Consider the following 22,611-nt stretch of genomic DNA (forward strand, 5'->3'; position numbering starts at 1 on the left):
TCCCCGTTCACACCCATATTTAACAAAAAAGAATTTATGCCTGGACTGGAGAGGGGTGCATTCAGGAATTGGCAGGACAGGGGTTGTCAGAGGATGCAAGATATGTGTATGGGGGAAATCAGCACCTTAGAGACTTTTCAATAGGGGAGGGAGAGAGATTGAGCTATTATCAACTGCGCCATTGGCTCCTACACCCCATGAAAAAAGAAGCGGCCACCAGATTACCGACCCCTTTTGAGAAATTCTTAATGACAATTGATGGCTCCATAGAGCTAATTTCACAGCTATACAAGATATTGGATGAAGCTACCCCGAGGCCACACTGGGCCTACATGGGAAGAAGGGAATGAATACTGGGCAGTGACATAGAGAAGAGGGAATGGGAGAAACTATGGAGGAAAATCCCCAATTAGTGAAAGCCTATCAAACTCAAGAAGCTTGGTACAAAATACTCTGCGGGTGGCACCACATACCAGCCCTCCTACACAGGTTATACCCACAGACATCAGTGGACTGTTGGAGAGGTTGTGGGAAGGAGGGCACAGCGGAACATATTTGGTGGAGGTGCCCAAAAATAGAGCCGTTTTGGAAGGAGATTCGACAAGTGCAGGAACAGGCATTTAGAACAGGGGGAAGTAGGCCCCCGGAATGAATTCTATTGGGCCTTAGAGACGAGGAAACTGCGGGGGAACCGAGAGCCAGAGAAAGAGCACAGGTGATGCTCACTATAGCAGGTATGACAATTATCACTCAGAGGTGGAAAAGCGAAAGCATTCCGACGTTCCAGGACTGGTTGCGCAAAGTATGGGAGATGGTCACAATGGAATGGGCCACATACGCGATGAACAATGCAATGCAGAACTTGAGTGGGGGATATCTTAACCTTTTACAGGGATGACTACAGGATCGGGTAGCATCCGCAACACCTTAGACATTTGGACCTTCAATGATCCTATGGAGACACAACGAGGTTACATGGAACGAGGAAAAACCTGAGGGGGGTAGGAGGGAGAGGGGGAGTTGGGATTGTTTTGTTTGTTGAAAAATGTAATAAAAAGAAATTAAAAAAAAGGTCTGGAAATCAAGGAAAAAGCCGATGGTAGTTGATTGGCTGAATGATGTTCGCACCTTGTCTGACTATGAGAAGAAAATGATAAAGAAACAGAAGCAAGATGTACATTATCTTAAAATTTGGGGTTCTTTCAATGAATTGTACAGCTAATGATTATTAGATCGATACACCATCCCAGAATGTGATAGAAGGAGGGTTATTGTGATTCTGTTTGATGTTGTGTGTTCAGTTTGTCGGTGGTGTTGTATTGTCCAATGTTGTTAGATGTCGAATTCTATTGTAGGATGGGGGTTTGTAGTAGTGTATTAAGGTTTTGAATTGTACATTTCTTGTTATGATAGGATAGGTTATTTAGTTATTATACGTATTTTGCAATTGGAATGAATATCTCTGATGTAATGGATATGTACATGTCTCCTTTCTTTTGTATGTTTTATTTCCTAAATGATAAATAAAGTGAAGAAAATGGCTTAGCACACTCTCCGGCTTCTTTGGTACGAGGATGCAGTTCAAAACTACAACATCAGGGCCTTTTGTGCCAAAGTCTCATTGCCATTCAAAGACTCTTATTTCAGAGGGCCTGATGCAGCATGAAAAACATTAAAGTTCCTTCCTTCTTAGGATTTCACATATACAACTTCTCGTTTGATTGACTGTTCACCCCGGGTTCCCCTCTGCTGGTCTTGGACCCACTTTGACACAAAATCTTCAATTGGTCTCCTTCTGCCAGACTCGGACCAAATATTTCACATATACAACTTCTCAGGTGATTTACTGTCCACCCCAGGACCCCCTCCGCTGGGCTCAGACCCACTTTAACACAAAACCTTCAATTGCTCTCCCTCTGCCGGGCTCGGACCAAATTTCTCTACTTCATCAAAATTGAAGACTTTCGACTGTGGACAGGGTTTTGCTTGACCTGTCACAGGACCACTTTGATTCTGAATTACCCCTTCTCTTTTTGATATAACCTTTTTTTCACTTTCACTTTTGCCACTTATCAGCTATACACCTTACAGAGACCTTCGATTTAGCACCCACGCAGTGCTGAACCACTCTGTTAAAGTTATTGTATCTTGCTTTTAAAATTCAGTCACTCTTCAGCAGTTCAACTTTACTTGCATCTCTTATCACACGAGTTTTATCAATGTTCTTTCCAGCACCTGCCATACAATGTTGCTGCTTGCAACCTTTGCTTCAACACAGTTGGGTCTTGTATCAGTCTCCCCAACTTACTGGCTATGTTGATTTCACTGACCCTGCTTTGTTCTTGGAGCCAAGGACGGTACCACCGCGGCTGGCGATTCACCCCGCCTTGATTATTGACGCGAAGAGCCCCGGGTATCTTCGACACACAATGCAGGATTCTTCAGCCTGGTTTCCTGGTCTTACACTTTCTATTGTCGAAGTTTCTGGAAAGTAACATTTTCTTTTCAAAAAGGTCTAGGTAACTTCCCTCCTTGCGATCCGCTTGTGTTTTGCCATCCTTCCTATCCTGTTCAGCTGCCATCTCGAAACTGTTGTTTCCTTGTGTGCTTTGCCTCGCTCAGAGTGTGCTCTCGTGATCCGCCTTTTATCCATGTGGGGAAGCTTAATGGAAGTCAGGTGTGTGTGATGGTCAGTAATTGTCTGACCTCGCCTGACATGTCAGGTATACTGCTCGGGTGCTAGTCTGTTTTTTCTCATAGCAGACTGTTCATGAAAAAGTGTCTGTGTTGTAAAAGAGGGGCAAAGTTCCTAAATATCCTACCTGTTAGGATGGGATAAAGGTGTTAGAGGGAAGGGGTTACCACATCTCAGCATCTGGAGTCCCACTCCCACTCCCCAAAGACCCCTCACCCAGGTGATCCTCCCACACTGATCCACTTCCAGGAACTGGATCCAAAAGCGATGGCTGTCCCCTGGCCACATGGATGACAGATCCACGGTGACTAGTGGTGAGATACCTTCTGGTTTCTCACAGGTTGCTATAAAAACGAACAAAGCATCAGTATGGTGAAGGTATGGTCATTGGTTCCTTTAGACAGGGGTTTGTACAACCTAGACAGCCACCCCAAATGATGAGCATAAAGTGTTGGTCCAGAGAGGTGGTTAGGTAAGTGTCAAAACGAGGCGGAGGTAATACGGAGTAAGTTTCTTCGTGTTTAATTCAATGAGCCCGCTGGCACAACACCCCTTCACACTCTCCTCACCAACCGTCGATGCTGTCACGCAAACGCCAGTCTCCAAATCATAACAAAGAGGCAGGAGTTCGCGTGACAGCGCACGCAGCCCAGCACAGCTGATCACTGCTGATCTCTACATATCATCCCCCTTAGGAAGAAAAAAAAACATTTCACATAGGAACAATATATATATATATATATATATATATATATATGTATATATATATATATATATATATATATTTTTTTTTTTTTTTTAAATGAAAAATATACTATGCATTTCGGAACAAACATATAACAAGAATTCAGAACAAAGTAAACTGTGAAACAAATACAGGATCTAGTATCTTACATAACACAACATCAAAAGTTTACGTGATATAGTCTTTCAACCAGATGGGTTGAGACCTCACCCTGCCAGGAACACTGATTTTGTTCCCACTCCACACACCTTCATTCTCACTTCCTTTTATTTCACTTTTTTTGCATTCCCTGCTCTCTCATTCACCCCATGCACTTTTGCAATCCTTCTTTTGACCACACTTCTCCTCCTTCCAAAATCACTACAGACTTCTTGACTGAAGATATTCTCTTAGGCCCCAAGTATTTGCGTTCTAAACATTTGTTCACCACCCTGGGGTTCTTCACATACACCCTCTCTCCCACTTTCCACTCAAGTTCATTCACTTTCTCACGAACATTGAAATCTGCCATATTCTTTTCTTGGCTGGCCTTTATAAGTCTCATTATTTGTGCTCTATCCAGTCTAATCACTTTAGCTACACGTAACCACCCCGGACATAATTTAGTCCCTGGTTCCCTCACTTTGAGGGATACAAACAGTGATACTCCTGACACCGAATGTGGTGTGGTTACATAACTCCACGTCAATGCATTCAAAACCTCTCTCCAAGGTTGTCCCCCTCTCATTGCCAATTGTAAACCTTCTTTCAACCATCGATTGACCCTCTCGACAAGACCATTCGCTCTTGGATGATACAACGCCATTTTGATGTATCTTATGCTGTAACTACCAAGACATTTCTTCATAGCTTCTGACACAAATTGAACACCATTGTCTGAAACTAGTTCTGTTGGTACTCCTTCTCTAAGAAATACCTTCTCCAAAAATGCTATCAACGCTCCTGCTGTGACTTTGTTTGACCGCTTCCCACTCAACCCACTTTGAATGATAATCAACAAGCACAAACAAAAACCTTAGACCCCCTCCCAACCCTCTTATAGGCCCCATGATATCTACTGCAACTTTTGACCAAGGTTGAATTGGAACAGAATTTGGAACTACTGGGGTCTCATGCACAACTTTGGTTTTGTCACTTGTTTGACATAATACACAATCTTTAACCCATGTCTCAGTCATTTTGTCAATCTTTGGCCACCAATAATGTTTGCAAAGTTTCCTTTTCATAGCACTTACACCTGGGTGGCCCTCATGAGCCAGTTCTAAAAGACTAGACCTGACCGACTCTGGAGGAACAATCCATCTCCCTCTCGTTAGTTTATTCTCAAAAATGTTCAATTCCTCCTTAAGCTCCCACCAAACCTCAAATTTCCTCTCCAAAGTTTCCTTTTTAGGCCATCCCTTCACAGTCCACTCTTTAACTAAATTAAGTTCCGAATCAGATTATTCTCCCTTAGACCACGTCTCCTGACTGATTGCTCCCAAAATCTCAGCTACAACTGACTCTTCTACTTCACATTTGTCAACTTTAACTGCAATGTTCTCAATGGGTAGCCTGGACAGACAGTCCGCCACTACATTTTTCTTTCCTGGCAGAAAACTCATCTCAAAGTTATACGCATGTAAGCCTAATCCCCACTTGCTTATTCTAGAAGAGCCTACAGCCCACCTTCCACTCTCATATAGTTGCACTAGTGGCTTGTGGTCGGATTTAACAACAAAATGCCTGCCCCATAAAAAGTACGCTCCCTGCAATGCCCTTGATGCAAAAGCAATTACCCTTTCTTCATTTTCCACGTCATATTGTACCAAAGTCGCTCCTAGTCCCAACACACTAGCATCTACCACCAACACTGTTTTATCTGATGAATCGAACATTCCAATTGAGGGAGCTTTACAAATCGCATTCTTAATGCCTTCAAATGCTATACTACAGTCTGAGGTCCATTCAAACCTGGTACCTTTTTTCAGCAACATTCTTAATGGGTGGGAAACCATCACAAAATCCTTAACAAAATATGATAGTATTCAGCAAGACCTAAAAAAGACCTCACTTGATCTTTATTAGAAGGCACCAGTGCACTTTTTACTGCCTCCACCAAGCATTTCTTAGGACTCACTCCGCACTTGTCGATTTCATGTCCAAGATATTCCACTCTATCAACCCCTATCTTACACTTATCTATCCTCAGTGTCAAACCAACATCAGACAGTCTGCCCAATATTCTTGTTAAGACCTCATCATGTTCCGTTACACTATTTGCATATATAAGCACATCATCCTGAAATTTCACAATGTTCTCTATGCCTTCCAATATGGTGTCCATCACCCTCTGAAACACTGAAGCCGCAGAAGCAAGCCCGAATGGCATTCTGCAATATTTGAAAGTTCCAAAGAGTGTTATGAATGCAGTGAGATGCTGGCAGTCTTCTTTTAAAGGAATCTGGTGATATGCTTGAGAGAGGTCGATCACTGAAAAGACTTTAGCTCTGTATCCCCAATTATTAGTAGGGGATGCCTGTCGACAAGTATGTTCCTATTGATATCTCTCATGTCTACACAAAGCCTTATCTGTCCATTAGGTTTCATCACTACTACAATAGGAGATAACCATTCCGAACTCTCACTTTATTCTATGATTCCCTTCTGTAATAAAGTTTCTATTTCTGCCTTCAATTTGTCTCTTAAGTCATGAGGTACAGGTCTCACTTCATGCACTCTTTGTATAGCACCAGCCTTCATACGTATTTCATGCTCAGATCCTTTGAGCATCCCCACCCTTGTTGGAACACTTCTGGAAACTTATTTTCCCACTTGTCATTTACCTCTGCAATTGTAACCGGCTCCTCCGCATTCGCTTGTATATGAATGCCCAGTTTATGTTGCTCACTCCACCCTAACAGGGAAGATCCTTCCTGTGTCACATATATATCTGACTCACAACTTCTTCCCTTGTACGCGACAGTTGCCTGAAAATTTCCTAAAATCTCAATCTTCACATTGCCATAGGCATATGGTTCTATGCTGTGCTGTTTAAGATCAGTGATTGAACCTTGCAGACAGTTCTCATGAGTCTTTTTTGACACTAAAGTCCACGGTGAGCAACTATACACTTTAAGTGTGACAACTCTTCCATTTATCATGAATACATCTGTAGGAGAATTCCCTTTATTTGAGACTTCCGCTATCTCCAACACATGCTATGTTTGTAGGTTTTGGACTACACTTTCACTTTCTTCTTGTTCTGGAACTCTTGTTCCAGGTTCAATATAGTGTACTTGACTCGACTCCCTGCAGACTCTTGTAAAATGTCCCTTCTTTATGTATTTTAAACATGAAACATTTCTCGCAGGACAAAATGCGCTCGTGGAAATATGCCAATTGCTGCCACACTTATAGCACTTGGTCTCCTTATTCATATTCGTTCTCCTGGTTCCTCTCACAGCTGCCACTTCATCTTCTTGTTTTTCTCCTTTCATGGTTGCCATGTACTTATGGGTCTGCTCCATGCCTTTGGTAGTCTCCACTGCCACTTCTAGAGACACATATTTTGTTAACAATCTTTCCTGAATTTTTAAGTTACTAGTGCATTTTACTAACTGATCTCGTATTAGTGAATCTGTCAACTTACCAAATTCACATGTGTGACTCAAAGATCTTAACGCTGCAATAAAATTCTCTACTGGTTCATTGGGATCCTGTGTCCTCTGGAAAAAATTATGTCTCTCAAACGTTATGTTTTTCTTTGCCTCAAAATGAATTTCCAGTTTTTTCTCAGCTAGGGTATACTGATCCACCTCTCCTTGACCTTCTTGTGGAGGTTGTGGGAGACCATCATATACACTGCGACCCTCCGTGCCCAGATTGTGTTGAAGTATTGCTTCTTTTCTCGCAGCAGCAAATTTATCCCCTCCAATTGCCACTATGTAAGTGTCAAGGAGTTTCTTCCACCTGTCCAATCTTATTGGTGGGACACCTGGTTCCATTAAAAAATGGTGGAGGTAGGGCCATGCTAGCTGTTGCCATGTTTTTTAAAGTCCTGTTACTCTTGGCTTCTTCAAACTATTGGAGTATTTATATTGCTCTGGACAGCACTTTTACTTATCCTGTAGCAGTAAATCTTGTCAATATATATTTTTCCCTGCTGTGTCTCTAGCACAACTCAAGTATAATGTTTCTGTAACTTTCTTCACTGCAAACTCCCACTCTCCGATACTGCTTTGGATTGAGGATAATTGTTTATTTACTTTTCTATTCTTGTGGCAATTGGGCTTGTTACTCCTGCTTGATGGGTGAGCCAAAAGGGGCGTGGCTTGCTGGGTGGTCCCTTGTAAGCAGCGTTGCTTTAGTGGCCGGATGTATCGCCCCCTTCCAGTGTGGCCCAAACGCCTCCCAGCTCTCCCTGTGCCCTTCCTCACCTGGAAACCGTCAGAGGACGGGGCGGGGATGGAGTCCTTGATGCTGCTACCACCGGAGAACGAGCTGACAGCAGGCCCCGCCAGCGCCTCGCACTGCGCTCTCTCCCTGGATCCGAGAGATGCAGGAGGCGCCGGAGCTCTCCCACGTGTGTCTTGCTGGAAATCGTGCTCCGTTGCGGGCTCGTCGTGAGGCTTTTATCCTCGTCGCCAATTGTAAAATCGAGGCGGAGGCAATACAGAGTAGGTTTCTTCGTGTTTAATAAAACAAGCCCGCCGGCACAACACCCCTTCACACTCCCCTCACCAACTGTTGCTGCTGTCACTCCAGTCTCCGAATCATAACAAAGAGGCAGGAGTTTGCGTGACAGCGCGCGCAGCCCAGCACAGCTGATCACTGCTGATCTCTACAGTAAGCAAATTCAAGATTGTGAAACCAATGCATCCATGCTCATATCCTGGCTTTGCCAGCAGATAATACAGTGATCTTGGACAAATCGTCTTACATTACATTATCTTTTATTTACATTTAGGCCATTTGAGTGGAAAGGGTTCTAGACTGAAAAGAGCAGACCAGATTACACAGGCCTCTGGCAGACTATTTTAAGGTCTGCTTATTTGACACAAAAAGTTTTTTTTTTTGTAGAATTCAAAGGTTATTCTGCACATAATAAATAACAAGCCTGTATTTTGAGTGTATTTACAGTTTTAAAATACAAACGAGAAAATCAGTTAAAATCTTTTAAACTCATATCAATTAGCGTGCTGCTACACCATTAATGATGGAGACAATGAAGTTTAAATCATTCCCATTTTGCATTATATGCTTCTATAATGTTTTGTTTTTTACAACATTGTCATGTTGGGTTTTGTGGTTTGTGTAGTTTCCAAGTCAGTTCTATAAAATGGCATAATTTTAGCTCATGAAATTCAAACATTAGCAAGTAATTCCACGTTGCTTATGGTAGAAAACTAAGTGGCAAAAGTGCACAAATTGTAGATGGTAAATCCCAACTTGACATTTTACCCAATATGTGATCCCAGGCACCTCATTTAATCTTGTATTGCCTAACCTGTAAAAATTGCCAGTCTCTAAACCTTTCAAAATTGTCTTTCCTTTTCAGTGATTTCAGTCTCAGGGCTTCATATATAATAATAGTGAGGCGGAAGTGTGACGAAAGTGGTCTGTGTTACCTGTGGTGTTTGCTGCCAGAACTTTTCTATGCATTTATTTCGCCAGCGAACCTATGTTCCATGTGCTTTGTGTTCCTCCCACCTTAAGATCTGTGGCCAAGCAGCGAATCCAGCGAAAGCAGGAAGAGGGCAAGAAAGTACAAAACATCACCTTACCCACGAGTTAAAAACAGGGATGTAAGTAGTGGGCACAACCTGGGGACCAGAGCAGTACAATTAAAGAAACCCAAGACCCAGAACATTCTTAAAAGGAAGAACAACTCTGTTAGGACATTTACAAAAAAACAGTCAATATGGGATTCATTGGATAATAGGGAAAATACCTGCCTGAAAATCCCTGAGGAGGACTTTTGTTCTGTTGCAGAGGGTTTGGAATCAGGATCACCAAATGATCACATAACGAAAGAGGGGAAAATGAGGCAACACATGACATGGTTGTGGGGGGAGGGAGTGATGGTCTAAAGGTGGTCCGACTGTTGGTGAGGGATATCAGGGTCTCGTAAGAATAGAAAGCTTGGGTAAATGGGAAGATAAGCACATGACATGCACAGCAAGACAATCTGGTCTACAACTTTCCGGTCTGAATGGACCGTACAATCACCAATACCTCTGCCAATACTAACCTGCAAAATCTCTGGGAAAGGTCAACTCCAGAGTGTAAAATGGGTCAAAGCAAGGGTGGGGGACCACGAGAGGTGGTCGTTGAGATAAATGAAAGGGGGGTGGGAAGGACCCCTACTCCCATTAGGGAGTGTAAATGTCAAAAGTATGGGTTGGAAGCACCTTCGGTAGGTGGCAAACAGTGGCAAAGGTTACGACAACAACTGACAGTTGGCACTGTCCTCCCCAAGTAGATAAGAATATGTACAAAATGGTAACTCAAGCGGATTGTGAGGGGGGGAATGTGCGGTAAGGGAACCATAGGTCACGGAATGAATAATAAATGGACGGGGTGCTCTGCACCCACTAGTTGTGAGGAGAGATTGGGGGTGGTGAAGGTATGCTCCAACACTAACGAATTTGGCCACCTAAGAGGGGGTAGAAAGTGTCCGGGTGATAAAAGCTCTTTACCAAATGGTCAAGTGTGGAGAAAGGTCAGCAGTGGGTATGTGAACTTGGGGAGGATACTTAAAAGTATGTATACACCTAAACTTATGGATCAGAACCTGCACTGTGGTATGACCAGGGAAAACACTCCCAATGTGAAAATGGAGAAAAAGGTACCTTTCTAGAAATGGGTCCTTATAACACCTTAGATGCTCACACCAACACAAAAATCACAGAGGGCATAGTGGGAATTGGAACAAATAACAGTTATGCAGGAAATTATCCACCCTCTAAACAAGAAGTGGGACGAAGTGTAAGGAGGGGCGATAAAATAATGCTTACACATATGTTGGTACTGGATTACTCGCTGTGTCTGAATAGAACAAATGTCATCTTTATCTTTGGAGAAACCCAGAATCTAGGTGCTGTGGTGTTGGTGGATATAAAGGGAATCGAATTCCCCGACAAGGGTGACACAAACTGTTGCATAATGCACTTTAACTCAAGGATTGTGTATGAATTGGTCCTAGCTGAGAGGCAGAGCCTGTTCAATCTAGGCTTTAATATTGCTCCAATTGTAGATGAAGTGGAAAGAAATGTGGGAAGCGAGGTGAACAAGGTGAACAGAGTTGGTACCATCCCTAAAGCTACGGCTTGGGAAGGGGCTAACTGGCCTAGAAGGGATGCACCTAAAAATTACTGGCTCACCGTTATCTCAGCATTGTGAAAATAATTGTATGGTTGATAACAATGAGGACGAAGTTGTAGGTTATCTGTGTTCAAGGGGTTCATATAACAAGGTACAAATACAACACTTTACAATAGTAACTTGTAACATCAGGAGCTTTAGTAATCTGACTAAGGATGAGGCTGTAACAGCAACCCTAAGAGATTATCCCATACTGTGCATTCAAGAAACTTGTATTATTGATAATCTGCCTTGGGATGGTCACCTGATCTTCCAACAGGCAGCATGCATATATAAGGCTGGGCTTAGGTCGGGGGGTTGTGTACAATGATCAAGCATCATCACGGAATAAGCAGGAATTTGTACTCGAACAAACACAGAGGAAATCTAGGGGTTAATGTAGAAATGCAACTGAAAAGGGTAAAGACAAATATACTCTTGTTGAATATGTATTGGCACCCCGCTCATTGCGATTTGTCATCTGTGCTGGAGGCCTTAACTTAGGTGTTTGAAAACTATAAGGATACATTTTCAATCTCGGAAAGTGTAATGGTAGGGGACTTTAATTCACACTGTTTGCCCCTCTCTAGAGATCTGGGGAAAGAACTAGATCTCACAAGCAACCACACCTTACTCCTTGTGGAATATGGTGTGCAATGAAAGGATTTCTGGGAAAACTGGTGTTTAATAGTGGCAAATGGTCAGCTACCGGGAGATTCCCCCCTCATTCTACCTGGCACAGAGATAAACAGACCTCGTGGCTAGAATTGAGCAATATGCCCCGAGCATTATAGGCCCGAGCGAAGCAAGGGCTTTAACCAAGGCCCCGGGGCATTACTAGAGTCAGTAATTCCCCTGCCACAAGGGACATATAGCGATTAGTACCCCCAGCCGGCAATATCTGCGTGACCAGGGCACTAAAATCATTTTTTTTGTCCCGAAACGCACAGAAAAAAAAAAAAATGACCAAGAAAATGGCCACCAGGAAAGGGAAAACTGAGTCCATTTTCCCTTTCCATGGTGGCCAACGGGAGCTGACGCGCTGGGAACAGATGTGTTCCCAAAATGTACCAGGGTCCCTGGCGGGGGACGATGGATGCCTCCAGCCGTATGGAGGTGCGGAGGGGGGATGTCCCCGCTCCGAGTCTCCACACGGCTGGAGGCTGCCATCGTCCCCCACCGGACACAAAGAAGCAAGAAGATAAGTGGGGTGGGAAGGGCAGGGAGGAGGGAGGAAAAGGGAAGGGGAAAAAAAACCTTACCTGAGTCCCCAGCGGGGAGCAAAGACAGCTTCTCAACCGTGGGGAGGCTCAGAGCGGGGATGGCCCCGCTTCGAGGCTCCTTATTGGTTGAGGGGTTGCCACACCCCTCGCCGGGGACACTGGCAGTGGAATCCTGACCGAGTGATTCCCGGCCGGGTAAGGCCTCGGCGAGGGCCAATCAGAATGGTTCTTTCATTCAGATTGCGCCCTCGCTGGTTACTAATATATAGTAGTATCTAAAACCTTGTACTCACAATCAAGTGCCTTGAGCCTGGCAAACAATTCATTTAGTGACCATGAGTTGGTGGGATTATACCTTGAAGTAATGTTCAGTCTGTCAATGATAGCATCTTGTAGAAACCTAGTAGTAAATCAGAAAAAGAACCGTATTAGCTGGAATATAAGGAGTCTTGATAGCTTTGACAGACTTATTAAGGAGTTTTGGAATTCAAAGATCCTCCCCAAAAAGACAAGGTACCTTGTTGTTGAGAACTTCAGTATTTTCATAAAAGACAAAGTCATGTTCTCCTTGAATAAAATGTCTGTTGGTAGTGGGTCTAATCGAGGTACTCTAAGGAGGTTCAGACAAAAAAGTGTCTAGAGCGTAGAATTATAATAGAAAAATGATAGGAGTCTAGTAGTAAAGAGGAAAAATACACCAGGACTGGGAGAGAAAAGCAGGCATATAAAAACTGGGTTAAAAGCTTCAGGTACCTTCTCTCACAAATAGACGGGGAACAGATGCTAGAAGCAGTTCTGCAAAAAACTATTAGAAACTTCCTGAGCATTGTTAACACAAGGTCCAGGGAGGAGGATACAGAATCAATTAATCCTATCCCAGAAGAAGTTTGGTATAAAAATTTCAAAGTCCTGTGCAAAAAAAAACGAACAAGGGACCCCGAAATTGTGCCTTTGAAGAACAATGGCAGCCATATATCTCCAGAGTGCAACTACTGGCAATTATTAAATCGGGGTCAAATGTGCGTGCTCTAGCCCCTAATGGCCTGTGTAACCTCATTTTGAAATGGGACCCAGAATTCTGTACCAGGATTCTCTGAACTTTGTTTCAAATTGACCTGGACAAGAAAGCCTTCCATCAATCATGGCACTCTTTGGTTATTATGCCAATTTTCAAGAAGGAAAGCCAAATGGGTCCAGGGAGCTATCTTCCAATTGCTCTTCTGGACCTTCTAAGAAAGGTTTTCTCTAGATGCATCATGAAGAGCTTTGAGGAGTGGATAGTGTCAACATCGAGACAGTCTAAATTTCAAACAGGCCTTCAAAGGGGTACTGACGCAGACACCAGTGGCCTCTTTATTCAGACCATGATAGACCAATCCAAGACAGAGGGGAATTACCCACTGTATGTTGCAAGTATAGACTTAAGTCTAGCATTTGACAAAGTAGATAGGACAAGGTAATGGACCAAGCTTCTGAGGTGAGGCTTTCCAAATTACATCTAGGCATTTTAGTTAAGCTAGAGAGCATCACACAGGTCACAGTGAGACTGGGAACACATGGGGATGGTTCAAAGCCAATAGTAACTAATTGGGGGGTAAGTCAGGGGTGTGATTTCGCCTTGTGCCTTTTTAATCTGTATTTAGCAGACTTGGGTGAACATCGGGAAGCAGATGCATTTGTTCCACCAAGAGTAAAGGGGGAGCCCTGTTTTTGTGTGGCTTATGCTGAGGACCTGCTTCTACTAGACAGCACTCCCATTGGACTCCTGAGGTTGGTAGATTGCTTCACATACTACGTTAAACTAAACAGATTAGTAGTAAACCCTGCCATTTTGTGCTACAAGGGAGGGAAACCTAAGCAAATACCATTAAAATGAAAGCTAGATTTGTATACAAATTCTGTAGTGCCCACAATAAAATACAAAATACCTTGGGTTTGGCTTAACGAGGCTTCCGGAGTACAGGAGTAGAAAGTAGGCTCTATGGGTCAGGGCCAGTACATACGTAAATTCTGTTGCTTCACTTGCAGTCCTTGATGCTATTCTATATGAAGAAAATATGTTTGTATTGAACGGTCTAGAAATTCTTAGCTTGTATGAAAAAATGGAATAGGGAACCTGGAGGGAATGATTTGGAGGAGAGGTCTCCTTTTGCCGACCTGAGTACGGGTAACCATTCTTCTCTTTGAATTGGGGGTGAATTAATTACTTTCACTGGTACTATTATTTAGGAAATTGGGGGTGAGCTCGCCAGACTCTCTATGCGCACTGATGGGGTGGCAGATGGGGAAGGGAGGGGGTGAGCCCTGTAGACGATTCCATAAGAACTGTCACATTGACGTGACAATCGACAGGTTGATGTCCAACCCACAAAAGTAAAAAGTAAGATCCTTGACTTGGACTGGATCACAACTTGTGAAGAGAGAGGAAAGTACAGACTATAAAATGAAATTAGCTGTGAGTTAAAAAAGAGAGGACACTTACCTTCACTACTTGATACTTTTATGAGATTTCATTTTAATTTGTTACATACGCGGGAGTCTTTTTCTTAAGGGGTCAATGGGAAAGTGCAATATGTCGATTTTGTAAACAATATTTGTAATCCTTGAGCTATTTAATGATTTCAGTTCCTGCTTTTCAGGAACTAAGGGAAGAATATTTTAGTCATTTTGTATATGACCTTGATCAATTGAATTGTGAAGATATTTGGTCTTATTTGCAACAGGGAAGAACCTCTTTGCTTTTAATAGGGTTGTGCAATATTTGAAGAAAGTGAACATTGTAAAAGGACTGCACTGATGTTATATGTAATTAATGTACTTAGTGTTTGATATATAAGGTTTGGTAAAAACCAATGTGCAATAAAAAAAGAAATAGTGAACATTGTTATATTGCACACCACAGCCACCTCTTTCTTTGCTCTCTAATGGCAACGCCACTTGAAAAGCATTTCCCTCTACCAATTACAATATGTCTGGATACGGACACCAACCTGGTAGCTACTAATCTGCATCCACTATGTATCCTATGGTATGTGTAGCTTTCTCCTTGCTTCCAATTTGTCTTCGCTAATCATGCTTGAGCTCTATTGCATTCTATGAGGGAACTAATCTAAGTCCTCTGTCTATTCTGGGCTATGTGCACCTTTTTCATACAATCCGTGTTCTGCATTTATACTACTTATGCCTTCTAAATGGCTGTTATTGATCATACATTGTCGTGTCCCTATGCTGAAACACAACTGTCTTGTCGTGGACTGCTAATGTTGCATTTGAAATGGTACTTGTTTATCATTCTGATTATAAGAATTACGAGGGAAAGGGGACTGAAAGGGAGTATCCATGCTTATTTTGATTGCTACCAGGCAGGATATCAAGCTATGGGTTGTGATCGTGACAAGATAGGGTATGAATATATATTCTGGTTCCCTTCATTTCTTTTGTTGAGTGGATGGGGCCGAAAGGTGTCTGTGCTCCAGCCCCCAAAAATGCTTAATATGGCCATGCTAGAGGATTTCATCAATACACATACAACTTGTAAATATAAGGCCATTACAATGATCAGAAGACACAGAAGTCACAGTTATATAAATGTATTGTTTCTATTAAGAGTAAATAATAAAGTGCTGCCAAGGTCTCCTTTTTAGTTGGTTGGACCTTGTAGCTTGTTAAGAAAAACTCAGAACCCTCTTCCACCTTCCCCAATATTACTGACCAAGCTACAGCCCTGGTCATCATTCATGGCAACAGTGATTTTTCTGTACATGGGTTTTGTGTTGTTATCATTTGTGTAGTGATATTATTTGGTCCTTACAGGATTATCCCTCTTTTGTTTCAGTAATGTAGAGGAGCAGCTGCATGCCTCTACAGGAAACCCTGCCCCCCTACCCTATCCCCTACCTCCCATATGTTGGAGAGCTGAGATTGTGCCATGTTTGACACCAGCAGTTGTGCCAATACCGCAGTGTGTGTTCATAAGAAGATACCCATTGAAACAACCCTACCAAATGTATCCCCGAAGGGATGACAACTTGAGGGAGGAACTCCCTGAAGGAATATGAGAAGGAGCAGAGAAAATAAGACAGTGACGTCACAAACAATATACACAATGGGATCATTCCAAGTTGGGCGGTAAGGGATACTGGGCACCGGTAAGGAGACCGGTGCCGGTAATCCCTTACCGCCCTACTACAAGGTCTCTTAGCGGGTCCCTCCTTTAACGCCTGGTCTGACATGGCATTATGGACGGGTCCCATTAAGGTACCAGGTCGCAAATAACAGGCTTGACATACGCCAGCCCGTTATTTGCGCCCTCACCATTCCCATTGAGTCCTATGAGGGCTCAAAGGGAATGGGGAATGGTTTGGTGAATGGGGACTTACCGGTCCCGCCAAGGTCAGACTAGACTGGTAAGTCCCCATTGCACCAATCTGGACACAGTATCGTTATTGGTGGCAGTCATGACTACCACCAAACTCGGAATGAGGGCCAATGTCTTAGGATAGTGACTGAAGAGAATGTATGGATCCTAAAGAAACTAATGACGAAGTGAAGAATCAGGTGAACTCTCAAATATAAAGGAAGAAGATTACACATGCACAAATTGCTGTAGAAAATCAACTGTTCAATAAATGTACAGATGCTGAAAAAGTAATCATAGACACTGGATATACATAGTGGGTAGAACGCAGGCAAAGCCGTCATTGTGTAGAAGCTTTACATCGGTATCATGAGTTTACTAAGCCAGGACCCAAGAAGCGGGAAGGGAAAGCTGTGTCGTTGAAAGAATAAGCAGAATTGTGGAGCTGCAAGACGAGGTTGTCTGGCCTGGAGTCAAGACTGAAGCAGCCTAGGTCAGCTATCTATTCTGGAAATGAGCTAACATGCAAAGGATGAATCATCCCTTGTTAAGGTGCAAAGAAAGAACACCAAGAATGCCAAGTTTAATTCTTTTAAAATATTTAAAAGCTGCAAAATTGACCAACACCTGGTCTCCTATTACGTTAGCCAAGGATGAAGATAGAGTTCAAACTTGGAGTCGCAGAACACGATAGTGAGTGCTCTCACTCCCCTGTATTTTGAGAGACAAGGATGCTGTGCAAGGCCAAGTTCAAAGACAATCTTCATGGCAGAAGGCATGGGCGATGAGAGATGCTGGGTTAATTGGGTGTGGAGGCAGGGTCATGCCCCATCTCCTTGCACCTGAGTCTGGGCTTACGTATTGGTAAGTGAACAGAGTTTTCCAGACCTGGCACAAGCATGCCAACTAATTATAGTAGTCCATATAACAAAGGACCTTATAGTTTGAAAACCAATGAGAAACTGTGTATCCAATGTTTCTGAAGATGACATGTTTTAGAGGTAGCCATATGTTGTCCACCTGATAGTGGGCAGCCAATCTCAATCCTAGTTCCTATAGAAAGTATACTTAGATGTTCCCCTTAAGCCAATCTCGACCTTTAGAAGGTTTTTCATTATTGCTACATAGTATGATATCACCTCTGATGTATTTTTGATATAAAAGCTATGATATGTGTGAAGATCGCTGAGAGAAATTGAGCGTACTTCCGTTGATGTTCGTTGTATCTCCCTGTTTTAGATAATTGTTAATAAAACAGTGCTTTGAGGTCTTCATGAGTTGGTTCAAATATTTCAGAATGTATCTGTGTGATCCCACACATTACATATGCACATTCCTAAATGGCCCTAAGCTCAGAAAGTTGTTAGTGTTAATGCAATTACTAGAAATCCACGTGTGCTGCCACACATGTATAGAAATACATCTACAGGTCTGCAAAGCTCTCCTGGGCAACTGGTTCTGCGTATAACCTTCTGCCTCAAACTACCCTTTTCCAACCAGTGGCCATTTCATCAAGTATGTGATGTCAGTCTTCAGCAGAAGTCATCCATCTGTTGAGGGGTAGTTGGGATGCTGATTATGCCTTTTGTCAGGCAGTTTTGTTTCCCACCAGGATGTATATTTTTACTCTCATGGTGTGCAGATTCTCATACTACATTCTATTAGCAAATGGAGGTCATTATTGACCTCCTCTTAGCCAATCAGAATGTTAAGATTGCAGTCAACAACTACTGGTATTGACTGCACTCTGAACATTTTACTTTGAAAAGCAGACACGGATTCAACAATGCGATTTCCAGGCAAGATTTCTTTCAAGAGCCGGTCAGATAGCACAGCAAGCTAAGGGCTTGCTCCTGATATCTGTGCGCAGCCTCCTGTGGCAGGTTTGAACCCAGCCGGGTAAACTGAGCCTTTCATCCGTCTGAGGTTGATAAATTGAGTACTGCTCTGATGGATAATAATGTGTTCTATCATTTTCAGTGCTCTGTGACCTATGGGTCTGTAGTGATATATATGAGAAATGAATGATTATTAACAAGACCTTTTTTTAGCTGCAACATCCTATTTAACGCATGAAAGAGGAAGTTAAAACATGTGAAAATGCATATTTTATTTTTAGAGCAACTGTACTTTTACATTCCAACAAATGCATGCTCATGTTAATCCCATTTCAGGTGAACCGAGTTTGCAATTAAAATGCTTAATTTATGAGGACAACTATGTTATTTTAATATTACAAAATAAAATTTCATTTAATGTTCTAGCTCATTTGCCTATTTACTTTACCCAGTAATAAAGTAACATGGTTTACTTCACCGCCAAAACTCCAGAACAAGTATATTGCTACTACCACCACGCTAATAGCCTTATATACATCGAAAGGCCTCATTATCGCTTTGGAAAATGACCCTTCCCCAACTTCATGGCTGGTCATTATCCTGCATTAACAACCCCCCCCCCCCCCGATCTACAAGGTTATATAGTAACTGTGGACTGCAAGGACTTGCATGCATTTCAGTTTCAGTTGGCACAATAGTGCAAAATGGTGGTATTCGCTGGTGGAGCCTGCATTTACAGGCTAGTTGTAAAATGTATCATTAAGGCGATGACATCTATTTTTAATAAGCTTGTTTCTGATTCTTTGGCAAAGGCTAAGATAATTGGAAAAGGGATGCATGTGTGTGTCCTTTTTATACGTGGGCAGGAAAGAGCAGTTAAGTTGAGAGAGGCTGAGCGAATGGGATGCTCCGTTGATTAGCAGTGTGGTGCCAGAGTACAGAAAGTAAATAAATGACAGCTGTGACAGAGTGTTTGGTCAGCAGCAGGGAGGATTTCTGCGTAGAGCTGACAGAAGTTCAGCGAAGAATGAAAAGGGAAATAGTCAGGAGGGTTGCGTGACAATCATGAATCCAGACAGGCGGCACACTTTAGGAGAAATCTCAAAATATTTTTTCCACTTCCAAACCAGTTCTTCAAATGAGACCTCATTTGACTAAACCCTTATAATATGCAGGTTTTATAAATATTCTTTGTATTTTTTCCAGATTTTTATTTTTTATTTTAAGGAAGCTGTTATGCTTTTGTTGAATAGTTGGTTACCGATAAAGGGTTAGACCAAAGAGCCAACCAGTATGAAAGTGGGGCTGTGTAACAGTCATCAACTATATGCAGGATTACCAGTTCTGTGTGTACGGCGTAATTCGGAACCGAACTGGGAAGACCGAATAACTTTTTGAGAAGGTGTATTCTATTTTTTCAATAGGTGTGATTTTCTCAATACCTCAAAGGGCCACACCATAATTAGTTGCGGCCTTGGTCTGTGCTCTATAAACTTCCAATATCAATTTAATTGGCTGGCCTTGGCACATGTTCCTAATACGAGACAGACCTTCCGCCTGCCCCCCAGGGCCTGTTTCACTTGGAGTACTGCTTCTGTATGTGTGAGGCCCGCCACCAGTTTTCGCTGCAAGTGACACCCAAATAATCAAAATTCACCATTGCTCAGCATTCTTCCCATATTTACCCTTCTACATTCACCACTAGAGCACACCATTACTGCCGATTTTTTTCAAATTTACAGATAGCTTAAGATTGAGCATAAAGGCAGTGTAGGCGTCTATTAAACAGTGCAGAGCATTTGGGGTGCGAGCAATCAGGATTGTGCCATCGGCATATGCTAATACAGGGAGGGGCAGTGCACCCATCCTTAGAGCATCAGCCGGTGTCTCAAGCAGTGCCTTATATAGGCCATTAATATATAAAGCAAACAACACAGGGGCTACCACACAACCTTGGCACACTCCTAAGGCTACCTCAAAGTAACCTGCACATTGACCCTGTTACCCAAATCTCACACAAGCTCTGGTATCTGCGTGGATGATCTGTAATGCCATTACCAGCTCAGCCGGGCACCCCATCGACCTAACCAATTGCCACAGCGTAGCTCTATCAACTCTATCAAATGCTGTGCTCAGGTCCATGAATGCCAAGAATACAGGTTTTACCCTTAAAAAAATTGAGGATGCTCCCACCAAATACAAATTGAGGGACTGGACTTGCGTCCGCAAACCTAGCCGACAACTACATTGGATATTTGAAAGGACTTCCTTGTCAGAGAGCCATTCTTCCAGGTGCTCCAAAACCTTACGTCCCAAAATTTTAAAAGAGGTATCCTGTAAAGAAATGGGCCTATACGATGGTGGACTTCCTGGATCTCCCTTTTTAAAGATTGGGTAAATTATTGAATTTTTCCGTGCCTGGGGAATTCCCCCAATTCCAAATAGGAGTTAAAGCAATCAGTCAATAGTGGGGCCCACAGCTCTAATTCTTCCTTAAATAAGTCTGCGGGTATTGCATCTGGGCCAGGCGCCCGATTGTGCAGTTATCAACTAATTGCGGTTTGAACTTCCTTTACGGTTAACCGGAGTGTAGAGCTCTGCTCCCCCTCCTGAGATCTAACTACCTGACCCTTAAACAAAGACTCACAATGTTCTGACCAGGCATTAGGGCTCACATTGTTCTCTATCAGTCCAACCCCTCTAAAACGCATGGCCCCCCGCTCCAAATTTCCAAAATTCCTTTGAGTCCCTGGTCGAGACTGCCAAAAGCAGTTCTTCCTACGCCTGCTCTTCTAGGCACTTTTTTCTAAAAGTCAGGGCACTTTTGTACTGTGCCCTAGCATTAGTTACCTCACTCCCTGTTCTAGTCCTGTGACGCGGGATCCCATTCAGATTATTCTGTGCCAATCTACATGTTTCATCAAACAAGCTATATCTGTTGTTTTTACCAGTTTTGAAATCATGTTGGAATAAATCTGTCAGGGATTTCATGATTTTTTCCAGAGGCAAGTGTAATTGCCCTTGGTTCTGTGTCATGAGATAAAATATGTACCATGAGATCCAGGTTCATTTGGACTGCCTTGAAGTGTGTGGACACCGAGTCAATCTTAGCCCATTTTACCCTTCGCTTACATAGGGGGTTAATCTCGCAAAAGTCCAAGTGAGGGTGATTAAATGAAAGGATGCCGGGATGTCCCACCTTCAGCAGCCACCTCAAAGGGAAGTGATCCCTAAGGATCTCATCACATACATACAGAAATAATCAATAATGGATGTGCCTTGGGTACTTGTGAATGTAATCTTCCCTGATATATCCAAACCTATATGTCCGTTCAAAAATCGGATTCCCCAATCCACAAACCAGGTATTAAGCTGGAGGCCCCTAGAACACATTGTCTTATCGGATAGTTGGGGATTTTGTATCCCGTAAGCAAAATCTTCACCTGGGTCCACCAAATCAGTAGAGATCCCACTACCCAATTTGGCATTGAAGTCCCCTCCCATGATTGTGTTTTCATTTGCAAAGGACAGACATTCTCAAAAAGTTCTTTCAGCACCCCTAAACAACCCTTGTTTGAAACGTGTGGGCTGTCATGAAAATTGACCAAAAGCAACTCCTGACCCTGCTCAGGTGATAGTCTCACTTACTGTGAAGGGGTTTTTCAGTTCCCTCTCCGTTATGTCATAGTTTGGGGAAGACTTAAACAAGATTGCCATACCCCTGTGGCAACAGCCTCTTACACCTTTCATCGCTGGGGTACATATAGAAATATAACCATCCAAACACACAGGGTCCGTCGCCCATGTTTCCTGTAGGAAGATGATGTCATAACACACAAGTATGTAACCACTTCCTTCTTCAAATGTTTTGTCCCGCACCAGCAATATTCCAGTAGAGGAATTTCATAGCAACCCCCGTAGGGGGAACCACAAGCTCCATTATAAGGTAGGGCCTTGCCTTTGAGTCTTCTGCAAGACCCTCAGAAACTGATGCATCACGTTTGCTTTACCCTTGATGCACAGTAAAAAATGCCATGTCACTGTAAGAAAGTATAGCTAAACTGCCTATAACAAAGTATTACAATCTAGCTCCATAATAACACTCATTTTTGCTTTTCGCTAAATGGCCAATTAAAAAAATACCATGCCACAGGAAGAAAATATAACTAGACTGACTACACCAAAGTATGCAAAGTCTAGCTATGTAAAAGCACTAATCATGTTTGCTTTACCCATGATGCCCAATACAAAATACCATGTCAGTGTAAGAAAGTGTAGCTAAACTGTTTGTACCCAAGTATTACAATTAAGCAATGTAATAACACTCATCATGTTTGTTTTAGGCTAAATGGCCAATTGAACAAATTCCATGCTACAGGAAGAAAGTATAACTAGACTGGCTGCATCAA

The sequence above is a fragment of the Ambystoma mexicanum genome, chromosome 5q (genome assembly GCF_040938575.1).
Source record: "Ambystoma mexicanum isolate Mex_15411 chromosome 5q, UKY_AmexF1_1, whole genome shotgun sequence".
Classification (NCBI taxonomy): domain Eukaryota; kingdom Metazoa; phylum Chordata; class Amphibia; order Caudata; family Ambystomatidae; genus Ambystoma; species Ambystoma mexicanum.